The following is a 19,130-nucleotide window of genomic DNA, read 5'->3' as shown; positions in this document are numbered from 1 at the left end:
TATAATGACCACCGAAGCATCGAAAGACACGTCACGAGGGCCTATGAACGTAAACGGACGGGATTGATGCCAGTACATTCGCATTTACACTTACACTGCATTACAGTAATACAAAATCTGCATGCACAGCAAGGGTATTATAGGTACTAAAGCCATTTAGTTTTTTAAATCCTTAATGCTACTTTTTTTTCTAGATGCATATTTTAAGTTTGTATTTAATTATGCTTATTTAATTTTATTCTTACATTCTGGAATACAAAATACAAAAAATGTATTTTATTTCAGGTAATTGCCAAGGCAACTTTAGCTTTTTCTCATTTGATGTACTAAAATAACTAAAACTGAAATGAATGAATGAATATGACAAAACCACAAATACAAATGTAAAAATAAATAAAAATGAATTCAAAATAATAATAAATATTATATCACAATGATACTAAAATAACACTAATGCACAGAAAGCTGGTCAGATTTGTAATGGAATGTCCTATTATTCGGAACGTTCCACTTGCGTGTTTGTTTATTAAATATTTATGGTAATCTGATCATGCTTTCAGGTTACCAAAAAGACTGTAGTACTCTCCATTTAGCAGAAATTTCACCCCCAAATGTGATAAAAGAATGCAAATTCAATCAAGGCCTGCAAATGTGCATGAAATTTAACAGCAAGTTCACAACCTGGTGAAAAAAGTCATGAACAAACTGTTCATCCTTATCAAATTTAGTGGATGAAATCAACAGTTTAGATGACGTTTGAGTGGAGATCCTAATGCGTTTCAGCCTAGATTTAATGCAAACTAGATTTAATGGATTCAGTGATCCAGATACCATGGCGTCAAATTGATTATAATTGAAAATATGGAATTTTATCACTTCGCAAACATTATGGGAACGTTACTTTTGAACGTTCTGAAACAAGTATTAACATTTAAAAAAATGTTAGGTGAACGTCCAACTAAAACGTTTAAGATATAACACTCCATGAATGATAGACAATGATAGACAAATGATAGACAATGTTTTTGTGCTAACATTCTGAGAACATTATTAAGACCAGATTTGAATGAACGTTCCATTAATGTTACTGTAAGAATGTTTGTTCATAACTTTGAGAGAACCTTGCCAGAACATAAGCTGAAGTCCTCAGAACATTGTGGGAAGTTTTTGTTTGAGTTAATTCTGCAGGTTTAAGCAAAACTTCAATCAATTACAGACTGCATTTGCGCAACAGAAAATAAACAACGATTGAAATTGATGAATAGACTCCCTTACGAGGGATTTAACAGCCTCTCGAATCACTTGTGCAATATAAACTGAGCATTCAAATACATTTAATCAGTGTCTCAAATATCATAGTGTTCCTATAATGTTTCGATATCCGGGTGGGTAAAGTTCTGCCACTTTGCTGTGTGGAGGGTTTTCAAACGTTCAGAATCATGTTGGTGCTTTTTCTCTGGCATGAAGCCTGTAATCTAAAAGATTTATGTCACTCACCGCCCCTGTGCTTAAGAACCTTTCTAATATTCCAGAACATAAAAATGTAATTGCCCCACATATCAGAGCTACAGAAGATATTGGTGTACTTGTTTCTGACCAGAAAAACAAATTGGTTTCTATGGAGACGCTCACCACTTATACAATTTACAGACCAACTCACAGCTCTGGTTTGGCTTTTGCACGCTGGTGGAATCGTCTGACTGCTATTTTGGCATCTGGTCTGAATTGTGGAATCCGCATGTCGTGTTTGGGTTCACATGCTCATCTCGCAGGATTTCGATGCACCTGGGTACAGAGAACAGAATACAGTCAAGGCTTTCTCCTGCTCTCAGGCCAGCAATGCAAACGTCCACTTTCTCTGCCGTCATCTCTAAATCACCACAGCAATTATATATATTTATACATAAAAATAAATCGATTTATTTCAATATTTATATATAACTTATCTGTATAAATTAATGTACTATCAGTATAATATATTTATATTTTTCATTTTACATCTATATTTTACTTTTTTTAATCCAATGTCAATGCAAAACTGTATGTGTATATACACATATGCACACACAATAAATATTTAAATACATTACAATTTAAATACAAACCCGATTCTAAAAAAGTTGGGTCACTGTACAAATTGTGAATAAAAACAGAATGCAATGATGTGGAAGTTTCAAATGTCAATATTTTATTCAGAATACAACATCGATGACATATCACATGTTTAAACTGAGAAAATTTATCATTTTAAGGGAAAAATAAGTAGATTTTAAATTTCATGGCATCAACACATCTCAAAAAAGTTGGGACAAGGCCATGTTTAGCACTGTGTGGCATCCCCTCTTCTTTTTATAACAGTCTGCAAACGTCTGGGGACTGAGGAGACAAGTTGCTCAAGTTTAGGAATAGGAATGTTGTCCCATTCTTGTCTAATACAGGCTTCTAGTTGCTCAAATGTCTTAGGTCTTCTTTGTCGCATCTTCCTCTTTATGATGCGCCAAATGTTTTCTATGGGTGAAAGATCTGGACTGCAGGCTGATCATTTCAGTACCCGGATCCTTCTTCTACGCAGCCAGGATGTTGTAATTGATGCAGTATGTGGTCTGGCATTGTCATGTTGGAAAATGCAAGGTCTTCCCTGAAAGAGACAACGTCTGGATGGGAGCATATGTTGTTCTAGAACTTGGATATACCTTGCAGCATGGATGGTGCCTTTCCAGAGGTGTAAGCTGCCCATGCCACACGCGCTCATGCAACCCCATACCATCAGAGATGCAGGCTTCTGAACTGAGCGCTGATAACAACTTGGGTTGTCCTTGTCCTCTTTAGTCTGGATGACATGGCGTCCCAGTTTTCCAAAAAGAACTTCAAATTTTGATTCGTCTGACCACAGAACAGTTTGCCACTTTGCCACAGTCCATTTTAAATGAGCCTTGGCCCAGAGAAAACGCCTGCGCTTCTGGATCATGTTTAGATATGGCTTCTTTTTTGACCTATAGAGTTTTAGCCGGCAACGGCGAATGGCACGGTGGATTGTGTTCACCGACAATGTTTTCTGGAAGTATTCCTGAGCCCATGTTGTGATTTCCATTACAGTAGCATTCCTGTATGTGATGCAGTGCCGTCTAAGGGCCCGAAGATCACGGGCATCCAGTATGGTTTTCCGGCCTTGACCCTTACGCACAGAGATTGTTCCAGATTCTCTGAATCTTTGGATGATATTATGCACTGTAGATGATGATAACTTCAAACTCTTTGCAATTTTTCTCTGAGAAACTCTTTTCTGATATTGCTCCACTATTTTTCGCCACAGCATTGGGGGAATTGGTGATCCTCTGCCCATCTTGACTTCTGAGAGACAATGCCACTCTGAGAGGCTCTTTTTATACCCAATCATGTTGCCAACTGACCTAATAAGTTGCAAATTGGTCCTCCAGCTGTTCCTTATATGTACATTTAACTTTTCCGGCCACTTATTGCTACCTGTCCCAACTTTTTTGGAATGTGTAGCTCTCATGAAATCCAAAATGAGCCAATATTTGGCATGACATTTCAAAATGTCTCACTTTCAACATTTGATATGTTATCTATATTCTATTGTGAATAAAATATAAGTTTATGAGATTTGTAAATTATTCCATTCCTTTTTTACTCACAATTTGTACAGTGTCCCAACGTTTTTGGAATTGGGTTTGTATTTATGAATATGTCATTATATATTTATTCTATATTTAGAATTTCCTACGTTTTAACTAAATTAGATATATTAGATTTAACTACAGTATACAATTATAATAATGCAATTTTAATCATCATTTTTTTATAATAAATGGTTTAAAATGATTAAAATTGCACTTATTTACACACATACACAGGCATGTAAAATAGTTTATTCTGTAATAATTATATACAGTATACGGAGAGAGTGCATAAATATTAATTGTGCAATACTGATAAATGTTAAAGTGAATAAAAAAAATGTACATATTTGACCATATGGTCACTTTTGGTATAATTTAAAAGCAAAATATAACTATATTATCTCAAATAAATGTTTACAAATATATTTCAGCAAGAATAAAAACAACTTTCTTTATGCCAATATTTTCACTGTTTTTGTAATATTTTCCATCATGTTATAAAAGTTATATATATATATATATATATATATATATATTTCTACTATTTTGTGCTATATGGGGCCAAAATGAAACTTGTGACAGCTCTAAATTCATAAACATAAAAGCATAAAATGCAAAACCAGCTACATACCATCAGTGCAGCATATAACATTCACAAAACAGCACTGAGAATCAAATGTTTACATTTGCAAGACATAAAAACCATATGATCATCAAATCATTAAGAACATGAGCAGCGGGCAAGTGACAGGTCTGTCAACAGACTCGAACTCTTTCACAGGCCATCAGGCCAAACCTACTGTTGAGCCCTGATGTATTTCATGTCTTCTTCTGCTCTTTTCATGCCCCTGTCATCAGAACAGATGCTTGCTGGGTTTTAGTCATGTCTCATTGTGGGTTCGGAGAGCTCTGTCTGTGTGTGTGTGTGTGTGTGTGTGTGTACGTCTGGCTTGATGTATCTGTCAGATGCTAACACAGCCTCTCATTCTCCACCGTCTGACAGATGTCGCTAATTTACTCATCCTGGATCAGATTAAGAGAAAATCATCACTCCAGGCCTCTATTCAGATGACGTCTCACAAAACTGACCTGAAATCTGAAAGGTAAGATGTATAGAAATGTTAAACAACCAACAATAATTTGCAAACTCAACAAATTTCGCCGTTATAAATCGAAAATATAGATCATTTACGTGAGTCATGTCATTCATAACTGATTAGGACGAGACCGGAAACATAAATGGAGCTGTTTTCGCCATATTAGCCATATAATTACTTTTCTTTTTTTAATATTACAGAGAGAGAAAGAGAGAGGGTAGTATGTCTGAATTCATAATATTCATAAAACGGCAGGCAAAAAGTACCCGGATGACCTACTACTTCTGGCGCGACTCTGAATTGTGCATCTGATGGACACTTACTATTTTTACTATTATAATGCTTGCAAAGTGATGACTTACTTAAAAGAAGAACTTACTCAGAGAGTGTGCAATTTTGGACACGGCCGTGACATAAAAGCTGTGCTCGAAGAAACATGCATGTACAGTTGGGCCACATGCTTTTATAACATCGGCTGATGAAATGTGAAGATGTGGCGAGCATCTGTTTCTGGCTAAAAATGTATTTTACAGCTGTTGCGGGAACCCAGTATGTGTCTTCCCCTAATCTATTCATCTATTCATGGATTTTATGACAATGAAACTCCATAAAGCACCGAAATATCAGGTTCTGAGTTTACTTTGGACTGGCGAAACAGAAAAGATCATTATAATTAGACATTTACTCTGTTTTTTAATCAGCATGCGGGCCAAGTGACAGGACACATCAGATTCATGGAGAAAGGTCATGATCTATCAAAGGCAATCGTTGGAGATTATTAGGCCTATAGTTTTATGAGGGTGCTTTGCCTGCGTTAACCAATGATCTTTAGGGTAGTTTTGGTTTCTTACAGAAGTTGGTCTTTGATCAAACCCCAAACACTAAGGCTTAAAAATGAAATGAAAATGTGCTGGAAATGTGCTCACCTTCAGGCCATCCAAGATGTAGATGAGTTTGTTTCTTCATCAGATTTGTTTTTTAGTTTTTCCCCTTTTTCTAAGATATAAGAAAGACGAGTAAGAAAGCTTGGAGGCACAGCATAAACCTTGATGTAAAATAAAATAAATAAATTACACAAATTTTAAATTAAGTAAAAATCAGCAAACACTTTGGAACCAAATAAATGAGAAATGACCCTGCTGAAGAAAACAGTAGACACCATCACAAAATGTCTAATGGTTTTACTGGTTATAATGGGAATTGTATTAGTTTTAAAGGGTTAGTTCACCCAAAAATGAAAATTAACCTGTTATTTACTCACCCTCAAGCCATCCTAGGTGTATATGCCTTTCTTCTTTCAGATGAATCCAATCGGAGTTATACAAAAAATTGTCCTGGCACGTCTAAGCTTTATAATGGCAGTGAATGGGTGTTTCTGTTCAACAGTCCAAAACACGTTAAATAAAGCGCGCACATCCATAATAAAACATGCCTCACATGGCACCGGGGGGTGAATAAAGGCCTCCTGTAGCGAATCCATACGTTTCTATAAGAAAAATATCCATATTTCACACGTAATAAACACTTTTCTATCACTTCCGCCATCTGTCATATGCTGAAGCAGTTCCGGCGGATGGCGTAGGACACCGGCGTTACGTGATTAGTGACGAACACCGAGAGAGAACAAAACAAAATGCCGGTCATGAATTAGAAGTACAAACCGAGGATTTGTAAAGAAAAATGTCGGAGGATTTCGATATAAGACAAGAGGAGTGTAAACAAAGACGTGAGACTAGCATATCTCAGCGGTGCGTCCTACGTCGTCCGCCGGAACAGCTTCCGCATACGACAGTCAGCAGAAGTGAGAGAAAAGTGTTTATTACATTTGAAATATGTTTATTTTTCTTACAGAAACGCATCGATTCGCTACAGGAGGCCTTTATTCATGCCCTGGAGCCGTGTGAGGCACGTTTCATTATGGATGCGCGTACTTTATTTAACGTGTTTTGGACTGTCAAAGAGAAACACCCACCCACTGCAATACGTGTGTTTGCGGAACGATGTATGTTATAATACATCATGTACACTCACTAAACAAAGAGTGACAGCTTTTTAGTGGTTATGAGCACTCTTTGCAAGCTTTCTGGTCAATAATCCACTTAAAATGTAGCCTAGAACTTTGTTTTTTGGCCACACACACGTTGCAAAGTTTCGGGAATGACGTCAGTATATTTATGCGGGATTCACTCTCGAAGTTGCAGTGACTGACATAGTGATAACCATAGCAACAGACGGGACAAAATATGTGAAAATAGCACGATACACAACGCAACGCGTAAAAAGACAGTAGAAGTCATTATAATCAGCAATTATGTCCCCACTGGATGCAACAAATGCCTCGTTTATAATAGGTTTTAATGTTTTTGTCTCGTCGCTCCGGCCGGACACGGCATCACAGTATGGTAAGGGGCGTAACATTTCCGTCACAAGCTTGAGGTATTCGGCCAATCACAATGCACTGGATAGCTGGCCAATCACAGCACACCTCGCTTTTCAGACCGATGAGCTTTGTAAAAATTGATGCGTTTCAGAAAGGCGGGGCATAGAGGAGAAACAATAATGTACAGTATGTGGAAAATAATGTGTTTTTTTAACTTTAAACCGCATAAACACATTTCATTACACCAAATACACCAAATAATGTTATTTTTAGCAACATCACATGACCCCTTTAAAACCAATAAATCCTAATAGAATATGTCCCAAAACACTACAAAATTGTTTTAATGGTTTTAATGGTTAAAAGTTGATGGATTGTAATGTTTGTAATGGTATTTGTAGTGTAAACCATTAGAATTTTTTTGTGATGGTTCTATTGTTTTGTTTTTTTCATGTTTAAAATAACTTCCAAAATCACCTTAGATAAACGGCAAAAGTCAACAGGCTTTTCAAAATCCAAAATGTTGCCAAACAGGCGCTTTTGCATTTCGTTTCGAAACAGTCTTTCGCCATCGTCTTGTCTTTCTAACCTCACTCTTCTTTTCAGTCAGCTCGACTCAATCTCCACACGTGATAAATAAAATCTGATCTGTGATATGACTGTGATATGCACTGAGCAGCCGCATTCAGTTTTAATTGCAGTGTCTGTTCTCTAACTGAACTAAATTATTTTAGCAAGCCTAAACAAATCCATCAAGACGTTTTTAACTTCAAACCTTAGTTTCCAGCTAAAATATCATTAAATTGCTTTCTCCAGTGAAAAAGTAATCTCATCTTGAATCAGGAGAGAAATATGCTCAGATCAAGCACTGTTTACAAGAAAAAACAGTCCAAAACAGCTCTAAACAAATATGCCAGTGGATTTTGATGTGAGAGGACATATTTCACTGGAGGAAGCGTTATTATAGATTATGGACTTGTATTTTAGCCAGAAGTGGCGATTTGAAGTTAAACCCACCTTATTATTGATTGTTGCTTACAAACACACAGCTTTTTGCTTCTCCAGATGTTAACTGATGGACTGGAGTGGTGTGGATTACTTGTGACGTTTTTATCAGCTGTTTGGACTCTCATTCTGACGGCACCCATTCACTGCAGAGCATCCACTGGTGAGCAAGTGATGCAATGACACATTTCTCCAAATCTGATAAAGAAACAAACTCATCTACATCTTGGATAAGCTGCGATTTTAACCTGCTGGGTGATAAAACAGGTGAAAAAAATCCCACACTGAAGGAGAAAAAACATCCAGCCGACCCACGTGTCGCCATCTGTAACAAATCCACATTTAAATTCCTTACAAAATGACGCTCCTTCCCATTTGCCAAACAATTTTTCGCTTTTTTTTCTTCTTTTTTTGTCTCGCGTGCTGTGCGAGCTAACCAAGATGTTGAAAATGCAAATATTTTCCAAATGTCTGGGGATTTTGTCTATGAAGTATCGAGTTTTGTGGTCTCAGCTGCGCCGCACATTGATGTTTTATCAGTGACATTGGGATCGTGGCATTCAGGGGCCTGAATGAGTCGGGACGCACAGCCTCCGTGTGTTTCCAGCCTTAATGAGAAGATGTTTGGACACAACTCTCCGTGTTTGAAGTCGGCTTATAATGGCGCCCTGTTGTTTGAGCAAACAAAGCGCCTGTAAGTCAAACAGCAGTCGAGTATTGCTCTGTAAATGATTGCTTTGTAAACCCATGGTAACTATTTGTGTGCAAACAGCTTCACAAACATTACAAATCAGAAGCCGGTGGTCAGACTTAAAACCGATTTCTCTTCAAAGACGTGTTTGCATGTGCAGTTAAAGCTGAGAAAATGTCATTTTTTTATACTCTGAGAAACATGAATATGAGTTACATGAGCAGATGCTGGACTCTTACAGCAAATTACCGTGATTTGTGAATGTGTCTGTGTCAGTTGCTCAGTATACTGCCTACATAGACAACTGCCTTTTAGGTAAGGATGGGATTTGTAACGATTCTTTTAGTTCTTGAACAAAATGAGAACCGCTTCAAAATGATTCAATCACAGAATGAGTCATTAGACTGGAAAGTTGATTCACAAATTAATTAAATACAGTTTGGTGTTAGCGTGTTGCAATATAACACTGTAATACTCTTACAAGAATAACAATACACAACAGATATTGGGTAAAATAATTCTTAATTCATTTTCAATACTGAAATTACTTTTTTTACAGGATTGAATGAAATGTACTTATATTTATAAACGACAGTTCACTTGACCTGTTCATCAATAAATCTAAACAAAAACACTTGTTTTAGACATATTTGGTATTACTATTTTTTTTTTAATAAAATGAATATTTTTATGACAAAAATAATATGGAAAAATCCTCTGGAAGGTTTTTTTTTTTATTTGCTGTATAATGTAAAAATTTCAATATGACAAACAAAAATAAAAAGTAGCCTAACTAAAATTTATAAATGAAAATATAAATAATAAATAAAATAAAATATATTTAAATAAGTACATAAATTCAGAGGGAGATGATAAAGAAGAAAAAAAATAGAAATTTAGAAATAAATTTTGAAAAATAGAAATAGAAATTTTGCTATTATACATACAGAGTGGGAAAAACAACAAATAAAAAATACACACATTTTTAAATAGAAATTTTTTATATATATAATAAATTACATGCAAACATCTATTCAGATAAATTAATTAATTAATTAATTCAGACAAAAGGGAGATGGTAAAATTTAATTTGATATAATTTATTTAGGTTTTTTAATGATACAAACAGGTGGGAAAAACAACAACAAACAAAAAACATTTACAATACAAATATATTTAAATAAATTCAGACAAAAGAGAGATAATGATATATTTAGATTTTGCAAAGATCAATGTGCGGTGGGGAAAACAACAACAAACAAAGAAATACAAATATATAAATAATAAATTAAATTAAAATAAACCTATTCCGATAAATAAGTAAATTCAGACAAAAGGGAGGTGAAAATGATATAAATAAAAAATTCTGAAAAAAAAGAAAACAATAATCAGTTATTATATAAAGGTAAAACCGTGCACGTCATACTTGTGAAAAGAAACTCATGCTATTTTCAGATGGATCTGATGTGACCTGATGAAAGAGATCATGGAGAATCACGTTCATCAGAAGCACGTCCAGTGCTCTGAGACTGATGCTGTCGCTCTCGGTGTGAGGTTGGAGGGCGGTGCTGTTCACCCATTAACCCTACTCCAGTTTTACGAGCGCCGCAGCCTCGTCCACGCCAACATAAATACATGCGCCGGCCAAGCGCAGGATAATTATTTAGTGCTCAGGGGCCTCATCTCTCCCCCTCCCAGCACGCACATCCACAGCCCTATCTGTTGATCTGACGTTATTTACGGTTTACAGTTATTGTCCAGAACAGAAACTTATTAAAGTGCAGTTATTAAACGTTCTCGCAGGGGCAAGATCGGCCGTAAATCTAACGTTTCCCAGAGTCCGTCGGACCCTAATGGATGGTTATGGTTATCTAGTTGAGTTGTTTGCACAAAAATGCTGTTCCCCACCAGAAAGAGACGATGTAATCGGATTTTATAAGAATTATTAAGCATCTTCGACATGCGCTGCAGTAAAGATGATTTGGATTAAGGGGTTTTTATGTGATGAACTGTGTTTTTGCGGCCTCCCTTTCAACCACCTAGTCATCTCGTGTGTCTTAAAAGTGACGTGACGTGTGGCCAAATATGGTGTCCCATATTCGGAATTTGTGCTCTGCATTTAACCCATCTAAGTGCACACACACACACACACAGTAGTGAACACACACCCCGAGCAGTGGGCAGCCAACGGGGAGCAGTTGGGGGTTCAGTGCTTTGCTCAAGGGTCTCACCTCAGTCATAGTATTGAAGGTGGAGAGCGCGCTGGTTATTCACTCACCCCACCAACAATTCCTGCCGGACCTGAGACTCAAAACTGCAGCCTTCGTGTTACAAGTCCGACTCTCTATCTATTAGGCCACGACTGCCTAACTCGCAAGTCATCAAGTTTAAGAGCACGGCAATGTTAGGAACAGCATACTTAATAGTACAACCATAACGCTTGTACTATTTAAATAGTTTGCAGTATATACGCCATGCAGGGTTATTTTAGTTTACTAAAACTAAAATGATTAAAAAAAAATTCTGTTACTTCAAATAAATATCAATTGAAAAAAAAAAAAGATCTAGTTGCCACAGCAAAATTTCTCATTTTCATTTAGTTTAACCTTTAGTAGTAAAATAATTACAATTAAAATATAAATAAAAAAAATTATAGACATTTTTAAAAAGTAACAAAAACGACAATACACTAAATTTAATAAAAAAATTAATGTAAAAAAATTAAAACAAAAACTTAAACGTTTTCTTTCAGCTAGATGCCAAAGCTCATGTTATCATTTTTATTTATTTTAACTTGATGTAAAAGTAAAACAAAATAAAAAAAAATGTAGACATTTTAAATAACCCAAATATTTATAAAAATGACAAAACACACAAAATTGAGTAAAAATATAAAAAGTTAATGAACAAAAAATTACAACAAAAGATTATCTTTTAGCTAGTTGCCAAGGCAAAATATTTCATTTTCATTTAGTTTAATTTGATGTACTAAAATAACTAAAACTGATATAAAATTAATGAAAACTAATTGAAAAAGAAATAAAAATGACAAGAACACAAAATTTGCTAAAAATTAGGGCTGTCACCCGATTAAAATATTTAATCGCGATTAATCGCATGATTGTCATGATTAATCAATTTAATCACACATTTTTATCTGTTCTAAATGTACCTTAAATTAATACTTTTCAAGTTTTTAATACTCTAATCAACATGGGCATGGACAAATATGGATGCTTTATGCAAATGTATGTTTATTAGTGAAACCATACTCAACATAGAGCATAAAGACTAGACATGTTTCAAAGGTCATAGATGTTTTTCAAAGAACTTGTTCACTTGTTCAAATACCAGGCCCCCATTACTTCTCTTTCTTTGACCTGAGCAATTTATTTAAAGGGGTCATATGATATGATTTCAAGTTTTCCTTTCTCTTTGGAGTGTTACAAGCTGATTGTGCATAGATAAGATCCCTGAAGTTGCAAAGACTAAAGTCTCAAAACCAAAGAGATATTCTTTATCAAAGTTAAGACTCTGCCACGCCCCCCTAAAACGGCTCGTTCTAACACGCCCCCACATATCTACCTCACTATGTGGAAATATTAGCATAATGCCGCCCAAATGTGCACGCAAAGAAAGAAGGCGTGGTTTCACCCAACCCGGGGACGTGTTTGCGTTCACACAGAAGGCACTCCGGCAATTTCCCGGGACCAACGTGCAGTGTGAAAGGGGTTTTACATATCTAAATGCAAAAAATAATAATAGCTTGACAAAAACATCTGATCTTATCTTTTAATCTTCATATCTAATTGAAGTGTGGCCAAGTATGATGTCCCATACTCAGAATTTGTGCTCTGCATGTAACCCATCCAAGTGCGTGCACACACACACAGTAGTGAATGCGGCCCCTGGGGAGCAGTTGTGGGTGCGGTGCCTTGCTCAAGGGTCTCACCTCAGTCGTGGTGTTGAGGGTGGAGAGCGCGCTGGTTATTCCCTCCCCCCACCAACAATTCCTGCCGGACCTGAGACTCAAAACTGCAGCCTTCGTGTTACAAGTCCGACTCTCTATCTATTAGGCCACGACTGCCTAACTCGCAAGTCATCAAGTTTAAGAGCACGGCAATGTTAGGAACAGCATACTTAATAGTACAACCATAACGCTTGTACTATTTAAATAGTTTGCAGTATATACGCCATGCAGGGTTATTTTAGTTTACTAAAACTAAAATGATTAAAAAAAAATTCTGTTACTTCAAATAAATATCAATTGAAAAAAAAAAAAGATCTAGTTGCCACAGCAAAATTTCTCATTTTCATTTAGTTTAACCTTTAGTAGTAAAATAATTACAATTAAAATATAAATAAAAAAAATTATAGACATTTTTAAAAAGTAACAAAAACGACAATACACTAAATTTAATAAAAAAATTAATGTAAAAAAATTAAAACAAAAACTTAAACGTTTTCTTTCAGCTAGATGCCAAAGCTCATGTTATCATTTTTATTTATTTTAACTTGATGTAAAAGTAAAACAAAATAAAAAAAATGTAGACATTTTAAATAACCCAAATATTTATAAAAATGACAAAACACACAAAATTGAGTAAAAATATAAAAAGTTAATGAACAAAAAATTACAACAAAAGATTATCTTTTAGCTAGTTGCCAAGGCAAAATATTTCATTTTCATTTAGTTTAATTTGATGTACTAAAATAACTAAAACTGATATAAAATTAATGAAAACTAATTGAAAAAGAAATAAAAATGACAAGAACACAAAATTTGCTAAAAATTAGGGCTGTCACCCGATTAAAATATTTAATCGCGATTAATCGCATGATTGTCATGATTAATCAATTTAATCACACATTTTTATCTGTTCTAAATGTACCTTAAATTAATACTTTTCAAGTTTTTAATACTCTAATCAACATGGGCATGGACAAATATGGATGCTTTATGCAAATGTATGTTTATTAGTGAAACCATACTCAACATAGAGCATAAAGACTAGACATGTTTCAAAGGTCATAGATGTTTTTCAAAGAACTTGTTCACTTGTTCAAATACCAGGCCCCCATTACTTCTCTTTCTTTGACCTGAGCAATTTATTTAAAGGGGTCATATGATATGATTTCAAGTTTTCCTTTCTCTTTGGAGTGTTACAAGCTGATCGTGTGTGTGTGTGTGTGCGCGAGAGAGAGAGAGAGACACACACACACACACACACACACATCACAGTAGAGTCAGCTGTCTTAACCGTGGCTTGTGTACTGCAAACACATACCAGCTTCATCACTGTGTCTGTCACACGACCCCTGTCTTTACATTTATTTTGAAAGATGAAGCTCGCAATTATGGTAAGCGGCGTTACATTTCCGACGAGTGCTTGCGGTGTTCGGCCAATCACAATGCACTGGGTCAGCTGGCCAATCAGATCAGACTGCACTTGTCGGAAGGAGGGGCTTTGTAGAAAATGAAGCATTTGAGAGAGGCGGGGCATAGAGGACCTACAATAAAATACTCTAATCAACATGGGCATGGACAAATATGGATGCTTTATGCAAATGTATGTTTATTAGTGAAACCATACTCAACATAGAGCATAAAGACTAGACATGTTTCAAAGGTCATAGATGTTTTTCAAAGAACTTGTTCACTTGTTCAAATACCAGGCCCCCATTACTTCTCTTTCTTTGACCTGAGCAATTTATTTAAAGGGGTCATATGATATGATTTCAAGTTTTCCTTTCTCTTTGGAGTGTTACAAGCTGATTGTGCATAGATAAGATCCCTGAAGTTGCAAAGACTAAAGTCTCAAAACCAAAGAGATATTCTTTATCAAAGTTAAGACTCTGCCACGCCCCCCTAAAACGGCTCGTTCTAACACGCCCCCACATATCTACCTCACTAGCCAATCAGAGCAGACTTCAATTGTCGGAAGGAGGGACTTTGTAGAAAACTAAGCGTTTGAGAGAGGCGGGGCATAGAGGACCTACAATAATGTACAGTATTTGAAAAATAATGTGTTTTTTGAACATTAAAGCATGTCAACATATTCTGTTACACCAAATACACAAAATAATGATCTTTAAAAAAGCATCATATGACCCCTTTAAGACGGGCGTACAGCTCTATTTTATACAGCTTAATTATACAGCACTATTTTTTTATTTGTTATTCCGAATTGTGCCAAATTTGCCGTTCAGTTTTACGAAAGAATATGCCTGTTGTATTTCTGGCAAAACGAGCAGAAATTCAGAAATAGCCTACTCTATTTATACATGCTTTTCTCTGCTTTTCAGCCATTCTCTTAGCCATGTCCTTTGTCTTCGTTTCTTTTTTGGACGTCACAAGCCATAGCTGCCAGCCTGCCACAAAGAAAACGATTTCGTCCTCAGAATCCATATTTTTATGAATGGCGTGAAATGTAATGCTCCCGTCAGAGTTTGTAAAATCGTAATAAATTCGTGTCGTGTTTGACTGCCTCCGTACGATTTTCGGATAAACTCAATCCTGACATGTATGAGGTCTCACGACTTTCCGACCTTCAGAATCGCACCGTGCACACCCGCCTTAACACAAGCATGTTTACATTTTCGCAGGACAGGGCAGCTCACTTCTTCTGAACATGCAAAATGTACATTTATTATTACATTTGTTTGCCTCTCTGTGCCCACATACTGTATTTTGATGCAGCTAGTTTTCATTTATATATTTTAATGTTTCTGTTGTCAGACAACAGAATGCATATAAAATAGTGACTGAAACGCGACCCATTAAGATTACATAACCAGCTTTCCCTTCCAAGATGTTAATCTGCACAAAAATCCTGATTTATAATCGAGCTGTCGTCTGATGAAATCAAATACACATAAGATAAAGACAATAGCTGTGCTGTGATTTCGGCTATACTTGCTATTAGAGAAGCAACATAATATCTGTTTTAACTGAAAGCGTGTTGATCCTCAGCCGCTCACTGATCAGATCAGATGCACCGAGAGAGAAAGAAGTGTGTGTGTGTGTGGACTGGGAAAGCAAGACCTCGACCTCGACCTTGACCTTGACCTCACGCGTCAGTACCGGCAAGTCTCAGAAACTAAATAGGTCTACGGTTTGGGTAAACCCTAAAGATTTGTCACTAGGCGTTTTTTTAAAATAAATTAATAAATAAAATCGCTAAAGGGATGTGCAAAGTCGCTAAAGGCCCCGATATACTTCAAACAAAGTTATTTTTCGTTCTTCGTTTGAGGGCAAAAAGAAGTTCGAAAAGGCTAAGCAACAGTATACTGTTTTCGAACATTACAACACCCCCACGATGCTGGAGGCGGGGTTGTAAACTTGTGTCACGCCACCCATGTGTACCCCCTAAACCCAACAATGATGGCGGCAGTGAGAGAAGAACAGTTTCATAAACACCTGGCAGTAGCATTGATCTATTCAATGGCAAAGAAAAAGAACAAGAACAAGCGACGTAGATGGTATGTGCGTCCACTTAACGAAAACAGAAAGAATGATGGCGAGTTTGCCCTTTTTATTCAGCAAATGCGGAGCACAGATGAGGAAATGCATTTTTCATACTTCAGAATGTGCGCCACGCGGTTTGACGATCTCTTGAAAAGGGTATCGCCATATGTGAAACATACAAAAACGCACAGGACACAGATTTCCACTACGACTGGCCTTGACACTAGCTTGTGGGGCCATGCAACAAAGTGTGGCTGAAACATTCAAGATTGAACCGTGCACAGCCTGCAAGATAGTCGCGGACAGTGTTGGGGGTGATATATTACAAGTAACGCAAGTTACGTAATCAGATTACTTTTTTCAAGTAACTAGTAAAGTAACACATTACTTTTTAATTTACAAGAGAATATCTGAGTTACTTTTTCAAATACAGCTCTCCTGTCCCCATTTTGAGAGAAATCAGAAGATGTTACTGTAGTTCAAAATAGATATGAATATGCATTAATTAATCTCACTCACAAAAAAAAAAACAGATTCAGTATTCCTCAAAATGAATAAAAATAATGCAACTCGGAATATGACGCAAACCTGCAATAATTAAATGTTAAACAACACAAATATCCTTTATGTATTTAATCACATTCTATTTGCTTCTGACCTTCGATGATCCAGTTCAAGCATACTAATAAGCACAAATTACTCTAGATGAACATTTGTGTCTTTTTGTATTGCTGAAGTGTGTTGAAATGTCTTCTTCTGCATTCTACTGTACGGACGTAAATTGACTTTCCCTTCAGCCTGAGGCTTATTCATTTCACGTCTGGTGTGAAAAGGCTTTTATATTTGTCAAAAATATTACTTTTTTATTTTAAAAACAAACAAGCAGGCCCTGTACAGATTTAAAAAGTAACGCAAAAGTAACGTAACGCATTACTTTCCATAAAAAGTAACTAAGTAACGTAAATAGTTACTTTTTTATGGAGTAACGCAATATTGTAATGCATTACTTTTACAAGTAACTTTCCCCAACACTGGTCGCAGAGATGTGTTCTCCTGTCTGGCCTCCGTGGAATGAGAAACGAACCGGGGGGGAATCGCACGTCAAAAAAGTCGGTGTTCCAGAACACACCCACCAACTGCGTAATCGCCATGAACCAATGGTAGCTCAAAGGTGTTTAGGAGGCAAAACGAACTCCCCCAAAAAGTTTGCTTTGGTGAGCTGTTTCGAACTTCGTTTCGGCCTGATTTTGTTCGAGATGACGTCACTTCAGTTCGTTCTTCGATTTCGTTTGAAGTATATCGGGGCCTTAAGTTGGCAACACCATGCATCTCCTTTTCTCCAACTGCGGGTCAAACAGAAAATGTGTGCTGCATTGAGCGTTAATAAAATTAGTGCCGTTAAAATAAATTTGCGTTAACGTGTTATTAATGCATTCATTTTGACAGCCCAACTAAAAAAAAATGAAAAACTATATAGACATTTAAATAAAAGAAAAAAAACACAAAATTTACTTAAATTTAAAAAGTAATTAAAAAAATTTTTTTTTAATTATTTTTAAAATAAAGCAAAATTACTAAAACATTAACTAAAATGAAAATGAAAATGGAAAATATAAAAATAAAATGGAATTCAAAATATTGATAAAAAATCTGTAATAGTATCTCAGTCATGCTAAAATAACACTGGTACTATGCACAGAATGTGCTTCAGGAAAAAACATCAGTTTTAGGTTCAGTAATGATGTAAAACATCCCTAAAACAACATAAATTCACTAGAACAAAAAATTAAGTTTGCAAAATTCCGCACGATGTATGCTAACAAACGCTTTGCCAAGGGGGTCATAAAAATAAACATGGCAACAATAATATCACATGTAGTTTTGCATCCAAAGTAAATCGATCTGGTTTCAAAGGATGTTTAGACGTGTACTGGAAAACAAGACAAAAATGCGGAGTCAAAAAATACTTTTTGCATTGCATCTAGCTTTTCCGAATGCAAGAACGCCCTGACTCTTCTTCTAGGGGGTTGGCATTCATCTCTGTGCTGTTGTGTCGCTGCAGGACTCATGGTGGGATCCTCCTCCTCGGGCTGTCCCGTACCCAGCAGCAGATGAGCTCAGCGGGGTCTGTTCCTTTGAATCCACCATGTGTTTCTCACCACTAATATCAACCAGATGACGGAGAACCTCGCAGTGATTGTCTCTCAATGAGACAAGTAGTCAAAATAACATGAAGGAGATGATGAGCTGTGGTTCTCAACAGACAAAGCGGCACATTTGTCTCCGGAGGCCTCGGACAGCGAATCCGGCCACTGACATCTGGAATACAGTGGATGAGCCGCTGCGTTATGTCATGCATTTCATATGAGAGCCTTTTGATCATTCAAATGGACAATATTGTGTTCATAAACAGAAACAGACTTTGCCTATAAACACAAAAATACCTCCTTTAAAAATCGATATATTTGTAAGCAATTTCAAGTGTAGTATATATATAAGGTGAAAAAAATATCAATATATTTTGAATTAGTTTTAATTTTTATATTATCCATTTTAATTTTAATTTTAGCAATTTAGTTGTTTTTGTCATTTAGTTTTTTCTTGTCTATATAGTTTTTTTTATTAAATTTTATTCCAGTTTTAGTTATTTTAGTGAATCAAGTTTTCATTTTTAAATAATGTAAAAAATATATTTTATTCTTTCTTTTTTTTAGTACATTTTTGTTTGCCCATTTATTATTATTCGTTTTTAATCTATTTTTTTTTTTTTATTAATTTTGTTTTCAGCTGTAGTTATTTTAGTTCATTAAGTTAAAGTAAATGAAAATGGGAAATATTTTGGCATTAT

Source organism: Sinocyclocheilus grahami, unplaced genomic scaffold, assembly GCF_001515645.1.
Source record: "Sinocyclocheilus grahami isolate Dianchi unplaced genomic scaffold, SAMN03320097.WGS_v1.1 scaffold376.1, whole genome shotgun sequence".
NCBI classification, from domain to species: Eukaryota; Metazoa; Chordata; class Actinopteri; order Cypriniformes; family Cyprinidae; genus Sinocyclocheilus; species Sinocyclocheilus grahami.
The sequence above is the reverse complement of the archived record's forward strand: the minus strand, read 5'-3'. Positions refer to the sequence as shown.